The 25,965-nt window shown below is 38.3% G+C and overlaps 1 pseudogene; it reads left to right on the top strand.

Moving 5' to 3' along the window:
• Window positions 1–232: 232 nt before the first annotated feature.
• Window positions 233–13,747, top strand: LOC109437551 (serine-threonine kinase receptor-associated protein pseudogene; annotated as a pseudogene).
• The last annotated feature ends 12,218 nt before the right edge of the window (window positions 13,748–25,965 follow it).

The raw sequence follows: 25,965 nt of genomic DNA, 5'->3' as shown, positions 1-25,965 counted from the left end.
TGCCCAGCCCATCATGAAACAAAAGGTAAAGCATGAGCAACCTTTCAGTCCCAGGGGTGTTGCTGCCGGCAACCCAGCAGTGGCTGAGTTCACAACCTGCACCCCTTACACTCCCACTGAGTTGCAAGAGCAGGGGAGGCGGTGCTGACAGTGCCCTGGAGAGCCAGTCTCGGCTTGGCTACTACATTTACAGGATGGGGGTGCAGACAACATTCTCTGTTCCCCAGGCGAGATGGAAAAGCTCGCCTCTGTGGCAGTGCATCCGACCCTACGACAAAGGTTACAGAACTGCCATAGGTTGGCCCAAGACCAGGGTAACCACACACTAAGGGAGTGGCTCACCACTGCGATATGCACAATATGGGAAGAGGCTGGCGAGCTGCCAGACACTGTGAGTAAATGGCAGTCATATACTGAACTTATTCAAATCATCAGTGAAATGGGTATGAGACATGCTATGTTCAACCCTAGTATGCGGGGGCCAGATGACGAGCGTTTTACAACCAGCATGAGACATCTGGTTTTGGCTCAGGTCCACCTGTTACAGGAGGAGCCCCACAGTGGAGACTGCACCTGCGAGTGCTTTTGGATCCTTGGTTGCTATTCTTATGTCTTATGTGGGGTGGCGTATCCATGAAGTTACCTCTGCCATGGCCACCCTGGGGGATGTTGAAAGCCAGTGGCAAGGAAAGTTAAGACACGAGGTCCGAGAAGTCAAGACCTGGAAGCCCAAATCAAAAGTAATGGGGCGAGGTCATGGGCCTCAGAGAGTAACATGCACACAGATGTGGCATGATCTTGTAGCAGCGGGGGTTGATCAGGAAAAAATATACCAATAACCCAATGCACTCTTGTTAAAACTTTGGAAACTGCTGTGTCTGGAAAAGCAATTCCGGTGAAGCCTAAAGGAGAAGTCCAGGAAAGCACGACCTGTGTCCCTCCAGGACTTCATGCGGCCGCTCGATACAACTACTTTCAGCTTGTTTAGGGGTGGGGCCAAGGTACCCGGTCAGAGGGGATGAGTGGGGACCGGAGACCCCACGTGGAACTGTCCATACATTGGTCCCCTTCTAATGTGCAGAGGGTTTTGGCCGTAGCTGACACCGGCACAGACTGCAGTCTTGTTTATGGGAACCCAGAACTGTTCCCCAGATCAGCGATCTGCACTGATGACTAAGGGGGAAAGATTGTGACGGTAAAAGCTGTTTCCTTACCAGTGGGAATAGGAAGGCTTCCCCTCCCCAAACCTAAATAGTATATGTCCCCCCTGTCCCGAGATATATTGTAGGGGTGGACATGCTACATGGCCTCAGCTTACAGATGTGGTAGGAGAGTTCCATCTCCGGATCCGGGTGGTGAAAGCGGTAACACGCGGGCATGCTCACCACCCTCTTCAAGTGTTGCCACAGTCCTGGCGCGTGGTTACAGTGCGACGGTACCGCCTGCCAGGAGGACAGGAGGAGATTGGTCGAACAATATTGGAATTAGAGAAGGCATATATTGTGAAGCCAATGCACAGTCCCTTTATCTCCCCAGTATGGCCTGTCAAGAAGCCTGATGAGACCTGGAGAATGACTGTGGACTATAGGGAGTTAACTAAGGTGATGCCACCTTTGCACGCTGCAGTGCCTTCAATTCACGATTTGATGGATCGTCTGTCCGCCTGGGAACGTATCACTATGTAGTGGATTTGGCCAATGCTTTTTTCTCCATTGACATTGCATCCGAGTGTCAAGAGCAGTTTGCTTTTACTTGGGACGGGAGGCAGTGGACTTTTCAAGTCCTTCCGCAAGGATACTTGCACAGCCCCACTATCTGCCATGGGCTCATAGCCCAGGACTTGGCACAGTGGGATCACCCATCCTCTGTGATCTTGTTTCACTATGTTGATGATATTTTACTAACATCTGATTCTCTTTCAGATTTAGAACAAGCAGCTCCCTCTCTTCTCTGCCACCTGAAGTCACGTGGCTGGATGGTGAATGAGGAAAAGGTCCAAGGCCCTGGCTTATCTGTCAAGTTTTTTGGTGTTGTGTGGTCGGGTAAGACAAAGGTCTTATCTGAGGTGATTATGAATAAAATACAAGCATTTCCCCAGCCGACCAAGTTCTCCCAACTGCAGACGTATTTGGGTCTGCTAGGGTATTGGCAGGTGTTTGTACCCCATTTAGCACAAATGACAAGGCCCTTGTAGAACATGATAAAAAGGGGGCCTCATGGGATTGGACAGAGGCTATAGAGCAGGACTTTGTTGTCACAAAACAGGCAGTGAAGCAGGCACATGCTCTGCAAGTAGTAGACCCTGGTCGCCTGTTTGAACTTGATGTTCACATAACCCAAGAGGGGTATGGTTGCAGCCTCTGGCAATGGCAGGAGTGTGTCAGGTCACCAGTGGGATTTTGGTCTCAATTATGGAAAGGAGCGGAGGTCTGCTACTCTCTAATAGAGAAACAGCTGGCTGCTGTGTATGCAGCCCTAGTGGCCACAGAAGCCATCACAGGAACAGCACGCGTGTTGGTTCAAACAACCTATCCCATCCAGGGGTGAGTCCGTACATGGACCCAGGGACCCAAAACGGGGGTGGCACAGACCACCACCCTCACCAAATGGGGTGCCTACTTGGAGCAACGTAGCACCCTTAGTTCAAGCCCTTTGAGCACAGAGCTACAGCAGGTCCTGGGGCCTGTGGAGCTTGTAGCCCAGGCTGAGCCAAGTGCTCTGCCTAGAGGGGAGGACTTGGAGCCCTCACCCTACAAAGAAGGACATTCCCCAGTACCTGAAGATGCCTGGTATACTGATGGCTTTAGCAAGGAGCTGTAGACTTTTGGACGGCTGTTGGTGTGCAGCCCAAAGCAGACACCATTTAGTTTGATACTGGGACGGGCCAGAGTAGACAGTGGGCTGAGCTACGAGCTGTGTAGATGATAATCAGCCACGAGCCCGGGCCGCTAGTTATTTGTACTGACAGCTGGGCGGTGTTCCGGGGCCTAATGTTGTGGCTTCCCACGTGGAAACACCAAAACTTGTTGGTAGGACACCGTCCACTGGGGGGTCAAGCCATGTGGCAGGAGCTCTGGGACCTAGGGCAGGGAAAAGAGGTGACCCTAATGCATGTCACAGGTCACTCTCCCTTAGTGTCCCCAGGTAATGATGAAGCAGATGCCCTAGCACAGTTCCGATGGTTAGAACGGGCCCCAGCTACTGATATAGCCCATTGGCTGCATAGGAAATTGCACCACACTGGAAGCCAAACTATGTGGCAGGTGAGCAGACACTGGGGTCTATCTTTGAAATGGCAGGAGATAGCAGATGCCTGCTATGTCTGTGCCATCTGTACCCAGGACAGCCCCCAAAGGCGGAAGCTCCCCTGGGAGACACAGCAGATTATGTGAGGGAGGGTGCCCCTAACTCGCTGGCAAGTGGATTACATTGGACCCCTGTCTAAGGCCCACAATGCTATGTATGCATTCACTGCAGTGGACACTGCTATGGGGTTGATGTTTGCTTGGCTGTGTCCGCTGCAGATCAGCGACATACGGTGGTCGCTCTTACATGGCTGTGTGCCCTCTATGGGTGCCCCCAAGTCATTGAAAGTGACAGGGGTACCCATTTTACGGGGCAAGAAGTGCAGTGCTGGGCTGCCAGGATGAACGTACAATGGTTGTTTCATACCCCGTACAACCCACAAGCAGCTGGCATGATTGAACGCTACAGTGGCCTTTTGAAGCAAGGCCTCTGTGTGTCAAAACACCTTCCCACGATACGTGACTGGGCCTCACATTTATGGGACATTTTGAGAATCCTGAACAAGAGATCACGGAAGGGAGGGCCCGCACCAGTAGAAGCTCTGCTACATCGAACAGCCGCTCCCATTCAGTTACAGGTTACAACAAGTGAGACTGTTAAAGCCATGCTATGGCAGAAATGGAAACATTTTGCTGCCAGCACCCACATGCTTGAAAGCAGGGAAATGGCAGCAATGGACTTGGCCCTGGTGGGTCAAAAGCCCCCACTGTCGATGGTTGGGCCTGATAGCCCCATGTGGGGCTGATTTGACCCATGATTTGCAAGTGACGCCAGGGGTGGTGGCTGAGTGGCCACCGCAAGTGACTATGGTATAAGGAAGTCCCGATGCCAGGTCGATTTTGTGGGGAACCTATGCTCTCTCATTATGGCCTATTATGGGGTCCCCTACTCCATTACACGTTAAAACTATGCAAGGAACCTCAGGCACTGCCATAAACATCTGGTACCACAAACCAGGAAAGGTGCCTGTGACAGCGACCCTCCTTTCCCAGGACAAAAAGCTAGCATGTATCCTCCCAGATGGGAGATATTTGCCATTGTTGGTTCCTAAGACTACTATTTATTTCTGCCCATTGGTGCCTATAGGCTAATATGACACAGGGCCTCGTGGAAGACACTTGTGTAGATTGTGAGGCGAGACCCTGGAGGGTAGAGTGTGGGGAGAGAGCCAGGAGAGCAGTTTCCAGGCTCTCGACCTCATATGGAAAGGTGCTGGCTCGGGTAGTAGATGGCCATCAGCTGTGACTAGTAGGCCATCAGCTGTTACCGGTTGGCCATTAGCAACTAATATAACCACCGTGGCTACACTGGCAGGTTTGTTGGCAGAGAAGCAGACAGCAGACTGCAGATAGTGTGGCTCCTGCTTCCTGTGTCTCCAACCCAGCCGCCAGCGAGACTATAGTGGTATGACTCCCCTACCTCTGGCTCCGTGGGTGTTCCTTTTAGTCCTCACCATGTCCTGCGTTCTTGTATGGGGAGCGGGACCAGAGTCCCTGCATGACAACACCCCTTTCCAGATGTTTTTCCTTCCTTGGATGCTCTATCTCTGCATTAGGAGTAGTTGCTGCTCCTCTATCTACTATTTCTGTGCTCATTAGCACTTTCTACACCTCTTCTTACTGTTACTCTAATCTCCTATCATAATTAATATTTACTTATATTAAAATTTCCCTGTTCAAATCGCTAGTGTTTTCTGTCTGGTGGGAGGACTAGAACTGATGCATCCCCTTACCTCACTTCTTACTTACTTGTATCTTTGTTTATTTTTCTTCAGTCATTCCTGACTCCTTGCTGTTACTCAAATACTACCCTGTTTCCCCGAAAATAAGACCTAGACAGAAAATCAGCTCTAATGAGTCTTTTGGAACAAAAATTAATATAAGATCCGGTCTTATTTTACTATCATAAAAGACCAGGTCTTATATGATTAATATAAGACCGGGTCTTATATTAATTTTTGCTCCTAAAGATGCATTAGAGCTGATTGTCTGGAGGTCTTATTTTCAGGGGAACACGGTAAATCTATGCCCCCACCTCAGGGCTTTTGTACTTGCCCTTCCCTCAGCCTGGAAAATTCTTCCCACAGATATGCACATAGCTTTCTCTCTTACATTCTGAGTTCTTGCATAAATGTCATTATCTCGGTGATGACTCCTTGGATCCCTGAAATTGCACCATCCCTTCCCTACCTCCTCTCCCTTTTTTGCTTTTTTCTCCAAAACATTTTCATCATCTGGAATACTGTATGTGTTACTCATTTTTGTCGTTTGTTATGTACTTCCCCCCCCCCCTAGAATATAAGCTTCCTGAGGAATTTTTGACTGTTTTGTTAACAGCAATCTCTTTGGTGCCTAACACAGCAGGTGACACACAATAAGACCTAAATACAGAGGGTACCAAAAATAAAGATACACATTTTAAGAAAAGAAAAAACTGTATTAATATTGTAATGCACTGAATGACAATAGCATTCATTTGATTAACAACATCTTTTGAGTGAATGTCATACTACACATTGCCACTGTAATTCAATTCAACTTCAAAAAGTAATATATAGAGAATGTCTGTTAAAATGTGTATATTTTTTGGCACCCCTGTCAGTTTGTGTTGTGTTTTTTTGTTGTTGAATGACTTGACTGTCTATAAGATAGAAGTAAATCAGTTGTACAAGTAAAGCACAGCTATTTTTGATACTGCTAATAGAGAAAAATTTCCCCTGAACCTATAGGTTCTCATAGAGAACATGCTTTATTACCTATTGAAAGATATCTTTAGCAATATTTCAGTAAGCACAGCAAGTAATTTCATGATATATTCTAATAACATCTCAGAAATAAATTATGGACATAATACAAGTATTACCCAGTAAACACTATTGAAAATATCACACTAAACTTAAAAAGATAATGGCACTTATATAAATTATTAATAATATCCTTTGCAACTTTGAATCCTTCTGTAAATATTCAATAAAACATTTATACATTTATTACACTTTATTTCAGTAACATGCACAATAAAATACTACTCTCTTTATCTTTTCTTTCATCAAAACATATTATGGTTTTTATGAATTTATTACCTTGAGTGTTACTTAGTGTGTCTTTGAGTTTTTCCATAGTCCTAGACCACACAGTCACTTGCATTCAGAAATGTTTCTCAAATGCCCTCTCCAGGACATGAAATACTGCAAACTTAACTCCACCCTTTAGTAACCTTGTAACATTGCATATTGGATATATAGGAGCTTTTTCTTTCACCTACCTCAGCCCTCCTCAACCAACATTTTAAAATCATACTGAAATATACATCTGATGATCAGTTTTATTTTCTACTGCTTCCCTTAGCTATCCCAAGGATATGTTTTAAAACCCACCCCCTTCCTTCAAATAATTGCCAGCAAAAATTATTCAGATTAGTATATACACAGACTAAAATATTTCACAGAAAAATATAGAAAAGTAAATTTCCATATGCTGAGACTTCATGTAAAGATAATTTTTACTATAGTAAGAATATGTACTATAACTACAAAAAAATTTTAGATTGTAGAGAAATGATCATGACCTAGAAATATGAGAAAGCATCTTGGAGGAGGTTATAGAACATTCAACATTTTTTAAATACCAAAACGTCTCAAGTTGTACATCTTATTCTTCTGACTCCCAAGATAAGAATGTCTCCAAAAATCCCAGAGAAATCTCTGCTGGTTCATATGGATTCTAATATGAAAGACCAAACTGTATGCTCAATTGGAAAATATATGGACAACTTATAAGTGGATGAAGATGTGATAAAATAGCATTATCTTTCAGTTAAAGCAAGTATCATTTGGTATGGAATTCATAGAAAGTCAAAGAGTGACTGATGAATTATCCACAGAGTCTTCTCACTGAAATTATTTCCTTTTTCTATCAAGAGACCCTGCCTGGACCTAATAGAAATGTCAACTCACCTTACATTTTCCTTTCTAAGAGATCCATTCTCTATGAGCTCAATGTTCCCTTCTACGAATTTCATTAATCACATAGTAGTCTACCAAGTTTAGTATTTTTCCAAGCACATGTAATTTTCATAGTAAACTTCACTAGAAGCATGAGTCATTCTTATTGGCTTGTCAATGAAAAGTTTAGACAGGAAACAAGGTGCTGATGCAGAGAAAGATGGCACAGGCAGAAAGGTCTGAAGCCCAGGGTGAAGACCAACTCCAAGGTAACACATCTCCATGATATTCCTGAATTGTACAGACATCATGTTATGTTGATGTGTGACATCATGATATGTTATGTTGGACAAGCACTGTGCCATTACTCTTTTTAATACTTTCTATCCTGCCAGGAGTTGATAGTATAGGAGGACTGTTGGTTTTACACAGTAAACTTTTTTTAAAAATCACATATGTACCTCTTTCAAAAAAATATTTTTAAAAACACACATCTGCTTAGGACACTTTATTTAAGGGATTGTCCTTTAGTAAGGCTTATCTAGTGGCAAGTGGGCATATGCCTATGTGAAAACTTGTTTGAAACTCTCATACAAATGTGGAGCTAACATTCCTGGAAGATGGCCACTTTAGAAGGAAACTGAATTTGAAGTCGACTGGTAACATTGCAAATAAATTTCGTGACAACAGATTATATATAACGAAGAGATAAGGATATAGAACACTAATAGATGTATAGACATAGATATAGAAAATAGGAATATATATATAACAAGACTATATATAACTAAGAGATTCTCAAATTATATGGGAAGAGTAATTTAAAGCTGGAAGAAAATGCCAAGTTTAGAAAAATAGTCCTACCAACTTTATCATCAGTGTTAAGTTCTGGCAAGACATAGAAAAAAAGAAAGCCTATTCCTTTCAATATCATTTTCCTTGATTGATTGGATTACTGTCCACTGTAACGTGGATTTATATATATATATATATAAATCCATATATATATACTCTTACTGATATGTGGAGTTGGTCAGGTGATTTGCTGTAATCAATGAGATATAAGTGTATGTGACACTAGAAGATGGCTTAAATATACTTTGACCGGGCTCTGAAGCTCCTGAAATACTGGTAGAAAAGCGCGTCCAAAGCAAACACTGCTCTTCAGCCAGGGACCCACAACAGGACACATGAAGTAGACATGAACCTCACCTGAAGCCTGCAAAGGGAAGCAGAATTCACTTGTTTATTACAGACCTACAGGCAAGAAAACATGTGTTTTGTTGTAAGCCCCTGAGATTTTCACTGAGTAAGTAAAATCCCAAACCTATGATTTCTTGGTCCCTAGCAATTTTCAAGTCCTTAAACTCACATCAACAGGACATGGACTATTAAAGCAATAGGGGTGCATCCTTCCTTATAGCCCTTAAAGTTGGGGCCATGGTGGATATTTGACAAGGGAAATCCTTCCAGAGATCAGAACTGGGTCAAAATGATTAGCTACTAAGGAACTCCTTACAATGAAAGGGCAAGAAACCCTTGCTATATCTATATAACAACAACATCAACAACAACAAAGCCCTTATTATTTTAGCAAAGATTTGAGTCATATTTTTGTTACTTACAATTTGAAAGTATCTTAACATTTTAAATTATCACATATATTTATATGTATTTGTGAGCTATGGTAATTGTAATAAAGGAGAAATATAAGGTAATAATGAAGATGTACCTAAAATATGTTTAAGGTTTCCCTGTGTGATATACATATAGGCAGAGCAGTTAATGGATCAGAGAACCCAAATAAATACAGTGTGGCTTGAAGACAGGGAAAAATGTTTGTAGGGGTGGTTAAAATAAAACCAGAGATATAAAAAGGAGCAAAAAGCAGTGGTCTTTATACTGAAAGCAAAGGTATGTATAGAGTAAAATCAAATATAAAGAATTCTTTCTGGACACGCCAGTGCTGCTCATGGGTGCTCAAAACCTCTTGATCAAACCCTCCCCAGCAATAACAAAAAAATTCTTCAAAGACAAATAAATAGTTAATCGATAATGACTCAACCCAGATAATAATAAAGTCATCATGTCTAATTCCATACTTAACTTATACAAAAATAACATAAGCAATTTTTAAAGTTAGGAGAGGAGCAGCCATTTCTGCTTTGATCACTGCCATATGGAGCAGGACTATGGGAATATAGCAGGGACTTAGTGCTATTTATCAAATGAGTAAATGAATGAATAGACAGTATGACTATGGTAATAGCATTGAAATTTAGGATGTAGGGCTAATGAAAATTTCCTCTTGCTATTAGCTTCTGAATCCTGTTTTGTCTTATGTAGCCTAGCATAATTGTTCTTTGTACTAAAAATTGTAATACCAACTAAAAGTTTTTCTAATGTTTACACATGCGAGTATTCAAAGGTCAAGATGTTTTGTTTTTTTTAAAAAAGGACTTCAATTAGCATGACTCTAAACCAGAAACCTCTAAAATTAATTACATGTAATTTAATTCTCCTTCAAAACATGCTCTGCAAGTGATGGATGTAGTTGCTGGCAATTGTTTGTACTGTGTTGCTGCTGTTTATATTTTTGAATAGCAGGGAGTGGAGGAATTCTATATTTTCAGCAGGAAAAGAACAAAGGACCTAATTTGAAAATAAAATTGAGACCTCCTAAGTCTTTAGGGTGAATAGCAGCTCCAGTTGAATTCTATGAATCATTCTTTATCTCTATTTTCTCTACCATGTTGACTCCAAACAGATGATGCCTCATCACATCTCTCCACTCTCATTTCTGCATATCACAAGCAAATTTAAAACCTTAGTGGAGGGATACCTAAAAAACTCAGGCCACAAAGGGTTCTTATTTTTAAAAAAAAATAGCAAGACAAATCTTATTTAGTATGAAATAATAACCAAAAATGTATTAATGTAGTTAGGAGGTTCAGCATTAAAGAAATAAAATCTAAACCATACAAGGAACTAAAACAAAACAAAACAAAACAAAAAACCTTGCAACCTTGACTATACACCCATGTTTAGCAGCATAATTCACAGTAGCTAAAATATGTAAACAACCTAAGTGTCTGTGGACAGATAAATGAATAAAAAAAAGTGAGTATACATACATATAATGGAATGTTATTCAGCTTTAAAAATAAGGAAATCCTGTCATTTGTGAAAACATAGACAAACTCGGGAAACATTATGTTAAGTAAAATAAGCCAGGCACAGAAAGAGAAATATTGTATAATCTCACTTAGATGTGGAAACTAAAAAAAAAAAAAAAAAAAAAAAAAATCTAACTCATAATGACAGAGTAGAATAGTGGGGGGCAACAAAGAATAATGGTCCCTAACAGGGATCTAGGAAAGAAATGAGGTGAGGCCTAGATTTCCCACCTGACTTTTTTGAGAGTGTCCAGGATGTAACTTAGGAATAGGTAACCCAGGTGAAGTCTGGAAAGCTCCCTGAGTTGAAAAGACAGGACTGAAAGTCCAGAGTGATCAAGAAGACTGGAGTTAGCAGGACAGCGTGTCAGGAGCAAGTGGCACAGAGAGAAAACCCTAGAGACAAGCAGAGGATTCTCCTTGAGTATTCAGCAGAGCACTTATCAACACATGTGTGTGAGAAAACCACTTGAAGCAGGAGAAAGAAAAACCCAACATGATTAGAGAGAAGAATAGTAGCAGACATATACGAGGTCTGACAATTAAGATCACAAACTCATCCTAGAAAAAGGGCTACATACCTCATTGCTGAATATCACTATGGTCACCTTTGAAGTACTCCCCTTGGAAAGCTATGCACCAATGCCAGTGCTTAGTCCACCCTTCAAAGCAATTTTGAATGTCTTTTTCTGGAATGGTCTCAGAGCTTTCGTCATATTAATCTTGATGTCCTGAATGTCACCAAAATGTCTTCCTCTCAATATTTCCTTTCCCTTCAAGTAACGAAAGAAGTCATTGGGGGCCAGATCAGGTGAGTAGGGAGGGTGTTCCAATACAGTTATTTGTTTACTGGCTACAAACTCCCTCACAGACAGTGCCATGTGAACTGATGCATTGTCGTGATGCAAGAGCCATGAATTGTTGGTGAAAAGTTCAGGTCGTCTAACTTTTCATACAGCCTTTTCAGCACTTCCAAATAGTAAACTCGGTTAACTTTTTGTCCAGTTGGTACAAATTCATAATGAATAATCCCTCTGATATAGCAAAAAAAAAAATAATCCCTCTGATATAACAACATTGTTGCAATAAGTACACGAACTTAATTGTCAGACCTCATACACGGTGCAGGGATATTACCTGTTACAGCCAAACAGAGGAAAAAAACCTCATAATTTATGAGTCATTGGGTACAGGACTCAGAAAAGTTTTGCCTTACTGGTGGGAAATAATTAGGCTGAGACTAAATGCTTCTCTGATCTCATTAACAAATCTTCAAAGCAGGAAGCAAAAGGATCAAACTGCAAGTTTCTTAATTAATTCTTAGGACAAAACCTTCTACAGAAAATAAATGAAATGTTGCAGATTAAATGAGATTAACACCTATTAAACATCAATCTTGAAGATACAGTAACTATCTACATGAGTCACAGAAAGAAAAAAAATAATGAATTTTTTTTTTAAAGCATCAGTGAGCTCTGGAACAATTTCAAGTAGCCTAATACATGTATTTGAAATCCCTGAAAAAGGGACAAAAAGAAAATATTTGAAGAAAAAGCTGTCAAAACTCACACTCGTCAGAATGGCTATCATCAATAAATCAACAAACAAGTGTTGGTGAGGATGTGGAATAAAGGGAAATCTCATGCACTGTTATTGGGATTGCAAATTGGTGCAACTGCTATGGAAAGCAGTATAGAGATTTCTCAAAAAATTAAATATAGAACTATCTTATGACCCAGCAATTCCACTTCTTTATCCAAAGCAATTCCACTTTCTTTATGCAAAGAAATCCAAAACACTAATTCAAAAAGAAATATATACCCCTATATTCATTGCAGCACTATTTACAATAGCCAACATAGGGAAGCAAACTAAGTGCTCATCAATAGACGATTGGATAAAGAAATTGTGGTACATTTATACAATGGAGTATTACTCAGCCATAAAAAAGAAGGAAATCTTACCATTTGCAACAACATGGATGGACCTAAAGTGAAATAAGTCAGACTAACTCCCTGCCGGTGTGGACTCTGAGGGTTGTGGCCACACGTTTTCAGAGCCTCTCCATCCTCTAATTTCCTCCCTCCCTCTTCTTCCCTCTGTGGTTGCTGTTTGACTGAAGCAGACCCCCTGACCCATCCCAAACTTTTCCTGACCTCAGTGACACCAGATTGGCCCCCTTTTTCTGTTTTCTCACCCAGCCTCAGTGTCAGGGTAGAGGCCTTGAGGAGCTGCAGCTGAAGAGAGAAAAGAATGATGTGACCCTCAGCTCCCCAGCCCCGCTGGCTGGCTTTTGCGCCACCACCACAGCAATGAAGCAGACTCCACTCACCTGCTCCGGCCACACACAGCCTGAGGTTGATTTGGCCATCAGTGAGATCATGCCTAATGGCTATTTCTTAATTAGTGCTTGCAAGGATGGTAAGCCTAAACTACACCAGGGAGATACAGGAGACCGGATTGGAACATTTTGGGGTCATAAGTGTGCTATTTGGGGTGTAACATTGAATAATGATGCCACCAAAGCAGCTGCAGATTTCACAGTCAAAGAGGGGAATGCTGTCTCAGGAGATGAATTGGTGACTCTGGCTCATAAACACATTGTCAAGACTGTGGATTTTACGCAAGATAGTAATTACTTGTTAACTGAGGGACAGGAAAAACTGTTACACATATACAACTTCAACAAACCTGAAGCAGAACCTAAGGAAATCAGTGGTCATACCTCTAATATTAAAAAGGCTCTGCGGTGCAGTGAGAATAAGCAGATTCTTTTAGCTGATGATAAAACTGCCCACCTTTGGGATAATGCTTCTATGACAGAAGGGAAATCTCTCAATTTTAATATGTCTGTTAGCAGTGTGGAATACATTCCTTAGGGAGAGATCTTGGTAAAAACTTACGGATGATCTTTTGCTTTTCATAGTACAGTAAGTTTCGACCCAAGTAAATCCTTTGATGCTCCTGCAGCCAACAATTCTGCATCTCTTTATCCTGAGAAAGAATATCTTGTTGCAGGTGGTAAAGATTTTGAACTTTGTAGGTATGATTATCATAGTGGAAAAGAATTAGAATCCTACAAAGGACATGTTGGTCCTAGTCACTGTGTGAGATTTAGTCCTCATAGAGGAGAACATGCCAGTGGTTCCAAAGATGGAACATGAGACCCGGCAAACTGCGGTAGGAAGAACATATGGCCTTTAGAAATGTGTGCTTCCTGAAGAAGATAGTGGTGAGCCGGCAAAGCCAAAGATCAGTTTTCCAGAGACAATGGGAAGAGGAGCTAGAAGAAACTGCTTCAGAAAATTCACATTCCATCTAGTTCGACTCTTGAAGTGAAGACTTGAGTATCAGGCATATGTCACAGATAGTATACAGCTTACAGACTAAAACAAGCAAGTGGAGGAAAGCATCAGCATTTCAGAGTTACTCTCTGCTTAAGACAAACATGAACAATGAATATTGAGGAATATGAATTATGTCCAGTTCTGGCACTAACTAACTTAGTGTTACCTGTAAATAAAAACGCAAGACTACCAGATGAAGGCAAGTGGAGTTATGCTCTTGTAGGACGATGGTGTGCTGTCTTTTTAATGAATATGTGCAAGCCAGCATCCAATTTCTCTTTATAATTAGATTTCTTATAGCTGTTAACGTTATTATAGAGAAAAATATATACACTGGCCTATTTTTCTGACTTTTTTTCTGACTTTTTCCTTCAAGTAGAAAGCTAGTTTTTTGCTTTAGTTGTAGAGAAGAGAGAATACATAATAAAGTAGCTGGCTTGATTTCTCTTTCATCGCACACTTCTTCTGAACATCTAGTTGTTTTTAGTTGTCTAAATAAAATGCCTCTAAAACAACAACAAAAAATAAAGTCACACTGAGAAAAACAAATACCGTATGATCTTACTTATATGCAGAATCTAAAGAACAAAAATAAATGAACAAATGAAACAGAAGTAGACTTACAGATACAAAGAACAAACTGATGGTTGTCAGAGGGGAGGGGGTTTGAGTAGCTGGGTGAAAAAGGTGAAGGGATTAAGAAATACAAATTGGTAGTTACAAAATAGTCAAAACGTAGAGAATATAGTCAATAATGTTGAAACAACTTTGTATAGTGCCAGGTGGGTATTAGACTAATTGGGAGGATTACTGCATAAATTATATAAATGTCTAACTATGCTGTGCACCTGAAAGTAACATAAAATAATATTGAATGCCAACTGTAACTAAAAAAAATAATTTATTTAAAAAAATAACTTTTCCAATTTTGGTGAAAACTATAAACACACAAGTCTAAGGAGCACAGTCAACCCTAAGCACAAAAAAAATGTCTAATACTATATGTACCAAGACAAACAATTAAATTGATCAAAATTGGTGATGATAATAGGAAAATCTTAAAAGCCACCTGAGGAAAAAGAAACAGTATAAAAAAAATTATGGTTATGGCAGATTTCTTGTCTGAAACAATGAAAGCAAGAAGACAGTGTAGCAGTATCTTTTCAGTATTGAAAAAGAAAACTTTAAACCTAGTATACTATACTCAGTGAAAATAATTTTCAGAATGATATACAAAAGTGGAAATAATGCATCACCAGAAGACCAAACTATAAGAAATGTTACAGGAAATCCTTAAGGCAGATGAAAGATAAGACAATGTGGACATATACAGATATACCTCAAAAAATGGATAGTTACATATGCTAGAATATATATATATATATATATATATATATATATATATATATATATGGTATATATATTTATACTAGTGTATAAATATAAATAATACCATAAGTAACCATATATATGTAGTGTGTATATATGTGACTTTTTTATTATTTAAATGTCTTCAACAGATAATTGGCTATTTACAAAAAAGAATAAATATGTAAGATGAAGTTTATAATATAGATGTATATAAAATATATAAGCATAAAAGACAGTGTAATGGTGTAATGGTATCTTCTATTTTTGAAATTTGGATCTCTGATGTAATTCAATTTGACAATGGTTTCTCTTGAGACTTTCTGAATTTTTTTTCCCCTTTCTTTGCTTCCCTTTCCTCCCACTATACCTTGATGACTCTGTTTACTGTGCATCTACAATGCATACCAGTTTCAATGGTTCTGTTTACTTCAGACCAGTGTGCACACCTGGCCCTGTAACTTGGGAGAGGTTTTCTTGCATCTGTATGGAATTCATTCCTGACTGTGGGGCAGACCAGCCTCTGGGAAGTGCCTTTTCCTGAAGTTGCATGGCCAATTTCTCCTTCCTTTGTTCTGCACCTCCTTGTGTGTCTATAAAACCTTTTGGTGATATTGAGAGATGGAGGTAGTCTTTGGCACAGGGAATCCATTGTCTTCCCTTAATGCTGGCATTTTGGAATAAAACCTGCTTTTCTTTCCACCAACCTCGCCTCTCAAGTTTTGGCTTCCGTGCAGCAAGCAGCCCCAACAGGAAGGGAGAAGTGGAAGTGAACTACCATAATAAGGTTCGTATACTATACATGAAGTATATAATGATGCCTGAAAGTAGACTGTGATAAAGATGCATACCCAAAATGTCTAATAGATATAGTTACTACAGCAACAAAAGAGATAAAATGGAATACTAAAAAGTAGTCAATTAAAAATGAGGCAGGAAAAAAAAGAAAAGGGAACAAAGAACAGATCAACAAATAGAAAGCAAATAGTAAGATAATAGATGGAACCACAACCTTATCAATAATCACATTAAAAGCAATGGTTTAAAAACCCTAATTAAAAAAACAAGTTTGTCACATTGGATAAAAAGCAAGACTCAACTTTATGCTGACCACAAGAAACACAATTTAAATATAAATTCACAAATAGGTTAAAAGTAAAATGATGGAATAATATATACCATGCTAACCTTAATCAAAAGAAAGCTGTGGTAGGTGTATTAATAACAGACAAATACATTAGAGAGCAAATTATGTTACTAGGAGTAAAAAAAATCATTTTATAATATAAAATGAATCAATTCATCAAGGAGACATAACAATCCTAAATGTTTATTAACTGAAAACAAAACTCCAAAATAAATAAAGCAAAAGTTGGTAGAGCTGAAAGGAGAAATTAAAAAATGCACAATTATAGTAGATTTCAACACTGTCTCTCAGTAATTAATAGAAAAACCTGAAAGTCAAAAAGAATATAAAAGACTTGAACAATGCAATGGTCCAACTTGATGTAGTTGACAATTATAGAACACGCCACCCAACAATAGTATAATAAACATTCTTCTGAAATGCACACAGAACATTTACCAAGACAGTCTACATTTAGGGCCAATAAACAAGTCTCAGTAAATTTAAAACAAATTATGTCATAGAAATTTTGTTCTCTGATGACACTGGAATTAAAGTAGAAATCAATAACAGAAAGGTTTCTAGAAAATCTCCAAATATTTAGTAACTAAATAACATACTTCTAATTAGCACATGGGACATAGAAAAAGTTAAACGGTAAATTAGAAAATATTTTGAACTGAATGAAAATAATATTTCAAACTTTGTGGGATGCTATTAAGGCAATACTTAAGAGGAAATTTTTAACACTAAATACCTATGTTAGGAAAAAAGGTCTCAAATCAATTATGTTATCTTCCAACTTAAGAAACTAGAGAAGATCAAATTAAATAAACACAAACAGAAGAAAGAAAATAAGAAAGATCAGAATAGAAATTAATGAAACAAAGAACAGAAAAACAACATGAAAAATTAATAAAAGCTAAATCTGGTTGTGGGGACAGAGCCAGGAGTGCAGTTCCCAGGCTCTCACCCTCACGTGGACAGGTGCTGGCTCAGGTAGTAAATGGCCATCAACTGTGATTGGACGGCCATCAGCTATAGCTAGTTGGCCATCAGCTGTGACCAGTGAGCCACTGGCCACGAATACAACTGCCATGGCTATGCTAGCAGAGGATGGGGGCTAGCAAGAAGATGGTGGCTGAGCTAGCAAGTGCGGATTGCAGTGAGCACAGCAGATTGCAGCTAGCAAGTGAGGTGGGTTGACAGAGAGGCAGACAACAAGTTGCGGGTCATGTGGATCCTGCTTCTTGTGTCTCCAACCCAGCGGCCAACAAGACTATAGTGGTATGACTCTCCTATCTATGGCTCTGTGGGTGTTCCTTTTTGGCATCACCATATCCTGCATTCTTATGTGGGGAGCAGGACCAGAGATGCCACATGCCACCCTGCATGACACTGGTGTTTTGAGGAAATTAATAAAATTGATATACACTAGCCATTTGTATTAATCATGTCTTTTTATTTTCTGTATCTCTTATGCTTTAACATATGAGACTTTACTGACTCTGGAGAGATTGTCCTCCCAGGGCTATCCAATTCCTAGAGATTCTTTTATTTTTTTTTAATAGCTGAGTAATATTCCAGTGTGTGTGTGTGGTGTGTGTGTGTGTGTGTGTGTGTGTGTGTGTGTATCACATCTTCTTTATCCAGGCATCTATTGATGGGCACTTGGATTGCTTCCATATCTTGGCTATTGTAAATAATGCTGCAATGAACATAGGCGTGCATATATCTTTTCAAATGAGTGTTTTGGATTTCTTCAGATAAATACCCACAAGTGAAATTGCTGAGTCATAAGATAGTTCTACTTTCAATTTTTTGAAGAACCCCCACACTGTTGCTACAGTGGCTAAACCAATTTGCAATCCCACTAACAGTGCACAAAGGTTCCCTTCTCTCCACATCCTCACCAACACTTGTTTGCTGATTTATTGACTATAGCCATCCGACAGGTGTATAGTATATTATTTGGTGTAGGGGTTGCCATTTCCTGCTTTTGTCTGTCTGTAATACTATAAATGGTTTTGTATTCTTTTCTTTTTTGTTTTATGTCGAATACCCTCCTGCCGTATATTGTGTAGTGCCGGTCATGTGTTAGAAAATTCTCTCAGCTTCTGTATGTTTGGAAAGGTCTTTATTCTTCCTTCATATCTAAAGGATATCTTTGCTGGATATATTATTCTTGGCTCATAATTTCTCTTTCAGTAGTTTGAATATTTGATTCCACTCCCTCCTGGTTTGTAGCGTTTCTGCTGAAAAATCTGATGATAATCTAATGGGCTTTTCTTTGTAGGTTACCATCTTCTTTTCCCTGGCTGCCTTGAGGATTTTTTTCTTTGTCATTAATTTTTGAAAATAAAATAAAGAGGCAACCAACCAAATGGGACTTTTACAAACAACACCTCTGATAAGGGGCTAATATCCAAATTATGTAAGAAACTCGTACAACTCAATGGGAAAAAAAATGCAATTTAAAAATGGGCAGAGGACCTGAATACAAATTTCGATGCCAATAGGCATATGAAAAAATGCTCAACATCACTAATCATCAGAGATATGCAAATAAAAACCACAATGAGATATCACCTCACTCCAGTTAGAATGCTTAACATCAACAAGACAAAAACAAGTGTTGGAGAAGTGGTGGAGAAAAAGGAACCCTCATACACTGTTGGTGGGAATGCAGACTGGTGTAGCTGCTATGGAAGGCAGTGTGGAGGTTCTTCAGAAAATTAAAAATAAAATTACCATGTGGCCCACCAATCCCTCTCTTGGGTATCTACCCAGAAAATCTGAAAACATTTATCCATGAAGATATGTGTGTTCCGATGTTCATTTCAGCTTTATTTATGGTGGCCCAGACATGGAAACAACCAAAGTGGCCATCAATAGATGATTGGATAAAGAAAATGTGGTATATATACACAATGGAATACTATTCTGCCATAATAAAGACAAAATAATGCCTTTTGCGACATGGGTAGATCTTGAGTTTACAATGCTAAGTGAAATAAGTCAGGCAGAAAAAGTAGAGAACCATGTCATTCACTGATATGTGACATATAAAACTGAAAACAACAAAGAAACAAGACCAACAAATGAAGAAACAAAATCTCATAGACACAGACAATAGTTTAGTGGTTACCAGAGGTTGTGGGTGGAGCAGGTGGTAGATGAGGGTAAAAGGGATCAAATATATGGTGATGGAAGGAGACTGACTCTGGGTGGTGAACACACAATGTGATATATAGATGATGTATTACAGAATTGTACACCTGAACCCTATGTAACTGTACTAAGAATTGTCACCCCAATAAACTTTAATTTAAAGAAATAAAGAAATAAAATAAAAAATTTAAAAAATAAAAGTAAAATAGAAACACGAAACAGGCAATATAATTGACCTATTTCAGCCTCCCTGTTTTCCAGATATAAAGCTGAGGGGTTACTCTTTAGGCACAAATTTCAGTATATTCCGCTTATCTCTTCCTACCTTTAGTATGGTTTAATGAAATGAAATCTGGACAGAGAGTCAGGAAATCATTATTTGCTGTGAGACTATGGGTAAACCATTGGTTTTATTAGGACCTTACCTTCCTAGTTTGAAAAATGAGGGTGTTGAACTAAGTCTATTCTAATGACCATTCCAATTTCAATTAAACAAATAATTGTAATATTCAATATATACTGATAACAAAAGATGAATACAAGTCACGTTTGACTTCTGCAATTACAAAAGGTGCTCAAAGTGGTTACCATCAGCGTAATTTTAATACAGTATTTTTCCTTTCTTAAAATGTATATACGCCTTTTTGGCACACTCTGTATATCTAGTAAAGTACTTACACTCAGAATATATTCTAAACTTAGTAATAAGGGGAAAATTAAAATAAACAAACAAAAGAATTGAACAGATACTTCACCAAAAAGATAATTCAAGACCGTTAGTCACTAGGGAATTGCAAATTAAAACCCTATGAGTTATCTATCATTATACGCCTATTGGAATGGCTAAAATTAAAATCCTTACTATACTATGCCTTGGTAAGGATGCTGAAAAATTCAAATTCTTATACACTGTTGATGAGAAGGTGATAAGGTATCACTGATTTGGAAAGCAATTTGGCAATTTATTAAAAATTAAACATTTATGCAACCATTCCATTGCAAATTGTTTAATCAAAATAATCAAAAGCATGCATTCATACAGAGATTTGTCCACAAGTGTTTATATCAGCTTAACTTTTTTTAATTAAAATTTATTGGGGTGACAATTGTTAGTAAAGTTACATAGATTTCAGGTGTACAATTCTGTATTACATCATCTATAAATCCCATTGTGTGTTCACCACCCAGAGTCAGTTCTCCTTCCATCACCATATATTTGACCCCTTTACCTTCATCTAACTCCCCACTACCACCTTACCCTCTGGTAACCATTAAACTATTGTCTGTGTTTATGAGTTTTTGTTTCTCATTTGTTTCTCTTGTTCTTTTTCTTCTTTTTGGTTCATATAACACATATCAGTGAAATCATATGCTTCTCTGCTTTTTCTGTCTCATTTTGCTTAGCATTATAATCTCAAAATCTATCCATGTTGTCACAAATGTTCCTATATCATCTTTTCTTACCAATGAATAGTTTTCCATTGTGTATATATACCACAACTTCTTTATCCATTCATCTATCAAAGGACATTTTGGTTGTTTCTATGTCTTGGCCACCATAAACAAAGCTGCAATGAACATTGGTGCACACGTGTCTTTATGTATAAATGTTTTCAGATTTTTTGCGTAGATACCCAGGAGAGGGATTGCTGGGTCACATGGCAATTCTATTCGTAATTTTTTGAGGAACAGCCACATAATTTTTGAGAAACCTCCACACTGCCTTCCATAGAAGGTGGACCCGTCTGCATTCCCACCAACAGTGTATGAGGGTTCCTTTTTCTCCACAGCCTCTCCAACACTTGTTACTATTTGTCTTGTTGATGATAGCCATTCTAACTGGGGTGAGGTGATATCTCATTGTGGTTTTTATTTGCATTTCTCTGATGATTAGTGATGTTGAGCATTTTTTCATATGTCTATTTGCCATTTGTATGTCCTCTTTGGAGAAATGTCTCTTCAGGTCCTCTGCCCATTTTTCAATTGGGTTGTTTGTTTTTTTGTTGGTGAGTTGCATGAGTTTCTTGTATATTTTGGATATTAGACCCTTATCGGAGGCTTTGTTTACAAAAATCTTCTCCCATTCAGTTGGTTGCCTCTTTATTTTGTCGATGGTTTCTTTTGCTGTGCAGAAGCTTGTAAGTTTGATATACTCCCATTCATGTATTTTAGCTTTTACTTCCTTTGCCTTTGGAGTCAAATTCATGAAATGCTCTTTGAACCCAAGGTCCATAAGTTTAGTACGTATGTTTTCTTCTATGCAGTTTATTGTTTCAGGTCTCATGCTTAAGTTTTGATCCATTTTAAATTAATTTTGGTATATGGTGACAAATAGCAGTCCAGTTTCATTCTTTTGCACGTGACTTTCCGATTGTGCCAGCACCATTTATTGAAGAGGCTGTCTTTTCTCCATTGTATGTTTTTGGTTTCTTTGTCAAAAATTATCTGTCCATATTTATGTGGTTTTAATTCTGGGTTCTCTATTCTATTCCATTGGTGTATCTGTCTGTTTTTTCTGCCAATACGATGCTGTTTTGATTATTGTTGCCCTGTGATATAAGCTAAAGTCAGGGAGTGTGATACCTCCAGTATTGTTCTTTTTTTTTTTTTAAGATTGCTTTGGCTATTCAGGGTCTTTTGTGATTCCAAACAAATCTGATGATTTCTTGTTCTATTTCTTTAAAAAATGCCATTGGGATTTTGATGGGGATTGCATTAAATCTTTATATTGCTTTGGGTAATATGGCCATTTTAACTATGTTGATTCTTCCAATCAATGAGCATGGAATGTCTTTCCATTTCTTTGTGTCTTCTTCAATCTTTTAAAAATGTTTTACCGTTTTCAGCATATAGGTCTTTCACATTCTTGGTTAACTTTATTCCTAGGTATTTTATTCTTTTTGCTGCAGTTGCAAAAGGAATTGGTTTTTGTATTTCTTTTTCTGAGATTTCATTGTTAGTATATAGGAATGCAATGGACTTTTGTACGTTGATTTTGTAGCCAGCAACTTTACTGTATTCGTTGATTGTTTCTAATAGCTTTTTGGTGGAGTCTTTAGGGTTTCCTATATATAGCATCATGTCATCTGCAAAGAGTGATAATTTAACTTCTTCATTCCCAATTTGGATGCCTTCTATTTCTTTCTCTTGCCTGATTGCTCTGGAGAGGACTTCCAACACTATGTTGAAAAGCAGAGGTGATAGGGGACAGCCCTGTCGTGTTCCCTGAACGTAGAGCAAAGGGCTTCAGTTTTTCACCATTAATTATGAGATTAGCTGAGGGTTTGTCATATATGGCCTTTATTATGTTAAGGTATTTTCCTTCTATACCTATTTTATTACGTGTTTTAATCATAAATGGATGTTGTATCTTGTCAAATACTTTTTCTGCATCAATTGATATAATCATATGATTGTTATCCTTTATTTTGTTTATGTGATGTATCACATTGATGGAATTGTGTATGTTGAACCACCCTTGTGCCCCTGGGATGAACCCCAGTTGGTCGTGATGAATAATCCTTTTAATGCATTGTTGCATTCAATTTGCTAGAATTTTGTTTAGGATTTTTGCATCTGTATTCATCAGAGATATTAGTATGTAGTTTTCTTTCTTTGTGTTGTCCTTACCAGGTTTTGGTATCAGGGTAATGTTGGCCTCACAAAATGAGTTAGTGAGTACTGTCTCTTCATCAATTTTTTGGAAGAGTTTGAGCAGTGTTGGTATTAGATCCACTTTGAAGGTTTGGTAGAATTCACTAGTGAAGCCATCTGGTCCCGGACTTTTGCTTTTGGGAAGGTTTTGGATGACTGATTCAATTTCGTTACAAGTGATCGGTCAGTTTAGATTTTCCAGTTCTTCATGGTTCAGCCTTGGAAGGCTCTATGTTTCTAAGAACTTGTCCATTTCTTCTAGGTTATTGAATTTGGTGGCATATAGTCCTTCATAGTATTCTTGGATGATCCTTTCTATTTCTGTTGCATCCGTGATAACTTCCCCTTTTTCATTTCTGATTTTGTTAATTAGTGTCTTCTCTCTTTTTATCTTAGTGGGCCTAGCCAAGGGTTTGTCAATTCTGTTAATCTTCAAAGAACCAGCACTTTGTCAAATTAATTTTTTCTATTGTCTGTTTGTTCTCTATTTCATTTAGTTCTGCTCTGATTTTTATTATTTCCCTTCTTCTGCTGACCTTGGGTTTCATTTGTTCTTCTTTTTCTAGTTCTTTAAGGTGTAACATGGGGTTATTTATTTGGGATTTTTCTTTTCTTGAGATAGGCTTGTAATGATATAAATTTCCCTCTTAAAACTGCTTTCACTGCATCACAAAAATTTTGGTAGAATGTATTTTCATTCTCATTTGTTTTTTTGTATCTTTTGATCTCTCCTCTAATTTCTTCTTTGACCCGGTCGTTCTTTTAAAAGTATGTTTAATCTCCATGTATTTGTGTTTTTCCTGCTTTCTTTTTGCAGTTGATATCCAATTTCAAAGCCTTGTGATCAGAGAATATGCTTGGAATGATTTCAATCTTCTTAAATTTGCTGAGGTTGGTTTTATGTCCCAATATATGGTCTATCCTTGAGATTGTTCCATGTACACTAGAAAAAAATGTATAGTCTGATATTTTAGGATGAAGTGCTCTATAAATATCAATTATGTCCATCTCATCTAAAGTGTCATTTAGGACTGATATTGCTTTATTTATGTTCTGTTTGGATGATCTATCCATAGCTGTCAATGATGAATTTAGGTCCCCTGCTATCACTTTGCTTTGGTCAGTTTCTCCCTGTTGTTCTGTTGGTAGTTCATTGGTGTATTTCGGTGCTCCTTGATTGGGGGCATAAATATTGATGATGGTTATGTCTTCTTGTTGTATAGTCCCCTTTACCATTATGAAATGTCCATCTTTGTCTCTTGTTACCTTTTTCACCCTGAAGTCTGTTTCATCTGATGTCAGTATGGCTACTTTTCTTTGGATGCCATTTGCTTGGAGTGTCAATTTCCACCCTTTCACTTTGAGTCTATGCTTGTCCTTGTAGCTGAGATGCGTCTCTTGGAGACAGCATATGGTTGGGTTTAATTTTTTGATCCAATCTGCTACTCTGTGTCTTTTTATTGGTGAGTTCAGTCCATTTCCTTTTAGGGTGATTATTGATATGTGGGGATTTCCTATCATTCTATCTTTAGTTTTCTGGTAAGACTGTGTCGCCATTGTTTCTTTTCCTTTTTGTTGTCTGTTATTTCTGTGTGGTGGTATTCTTTGATTTTTCCCTCTGTTTCTTCTTTTATTACAGTATACGTTTCAGTTCTGGATTTTTTTTCAGTGGTTATCTTTAAGTTTATGTAAAAGAAAGTTTGATATTTAGAGTATTCCATTTTTTTCAGCATGCTTACTTTCTCCATTCCCATATTCCAGTTCAGGCCTTTATTCTCCCCCTTTTTATGTTTTGGTTGCCACAAATTGTCCCTGTTGATGGTGGTTGAATAGGCTCCTTTAGTATTTCTTGTAGTGCAGGTCGTGTATTAGAAAATTCCCTCAGCTTCTGTATGTCTGGAAAGGTCTTTATTCCTCCTTCATATCTAAAGGATATCTTTGCTGGGTATTTTATTATTTGCTCATAATTTCTCTCTTTCAATATTTTGAATATTTGTTTCCACTCCTTTCTGGCTTATAAAGTTTCTGCTGAAAAATCTGATGATAGTTTAATGGGCTTTCCTTTTTAGGTTACCATATTCTTTTCCTTGGCTGCCTTGAGGGTCTTTCTTTGTCAGTGATTTTGACAGCTTTAATACAATGTGTCTTGGAGAAGGTCTGTTGGGGTTGAGGTAACTATGTGTTCTATTCGCTTCTTGGATTCGAGGATCCAGTTCTTTCCACAAGTTTGGGAAGTTCTCATCGACTATTTGTTTGAATATACTCTGTGTTCCCTTCTCTCTTTCTTCTCCTTCTGGTATGCCCATTATTCTTATATTGCTCTTTCTGATGGAGTCAGAAAGTTCTTGTAGAGTTCTTTCATTTCTTTGAAGTCTCAAGTCTCTTTCTTCTTCTGTCCATGTCATTTCCAGGTTTCTATCTTTGATGTCACTGATTCTTTCCTCCATCTGGGCAACTCTACTACCTTGCTGGCTATTTCATTCTTCATTTCTTCTATTGAGTTCTTAATCTGCAGAAATTCTGTTTGCTTCTTTTTAAAAATTTCAATCTCTTTGGTAAAATGTTCATGTTGCTCTTTGATTGTATCTGAGTCCATTAAACTGCCTTTCTGTGTTTTCTTGCATCTTGTTGAGCTTTTTCAGAACTGCAATCTTGAATTCTCTGTCATTTAAGTCACATATTTCCATATCTTTAAGTTCATTTTCTGGAGACTTTTCACTTTCTTTCTGAGCTGTCTTGTTGCCTTGGTTATTCATGGCAATTAATGATTTATTATTTCTCTTCCTAAATATCTACAGGAGTGGGTTCTACAACAGGTTGATAGGAAGAGATCTTTCTTTTGTTTTCCAGTACGTGTTGGTAGAGTGTTCTATT

The sequence above is a fragment of the Rhinolophus sinicus genome, chromosome 9, assembly GCF_057876585.1.
Source record: "Rhinolophus sinicus isolate RSI-liver-muscle chromosome 9, RSI-T2T, whole genome shotgun sequence".
Taxonomy (NCBI): domain Eukaryota; kingdom Metazoa; phylum Chordata; class Mammalia; order Chiroptera; family Rhinolophidae; genus Rhinolophus; species Rhinolophus sinicus.
Note: the sequence above shows the minus strand (reverse complement) of the source record. Positions and strands in the feature narration are given on the sequence as shown.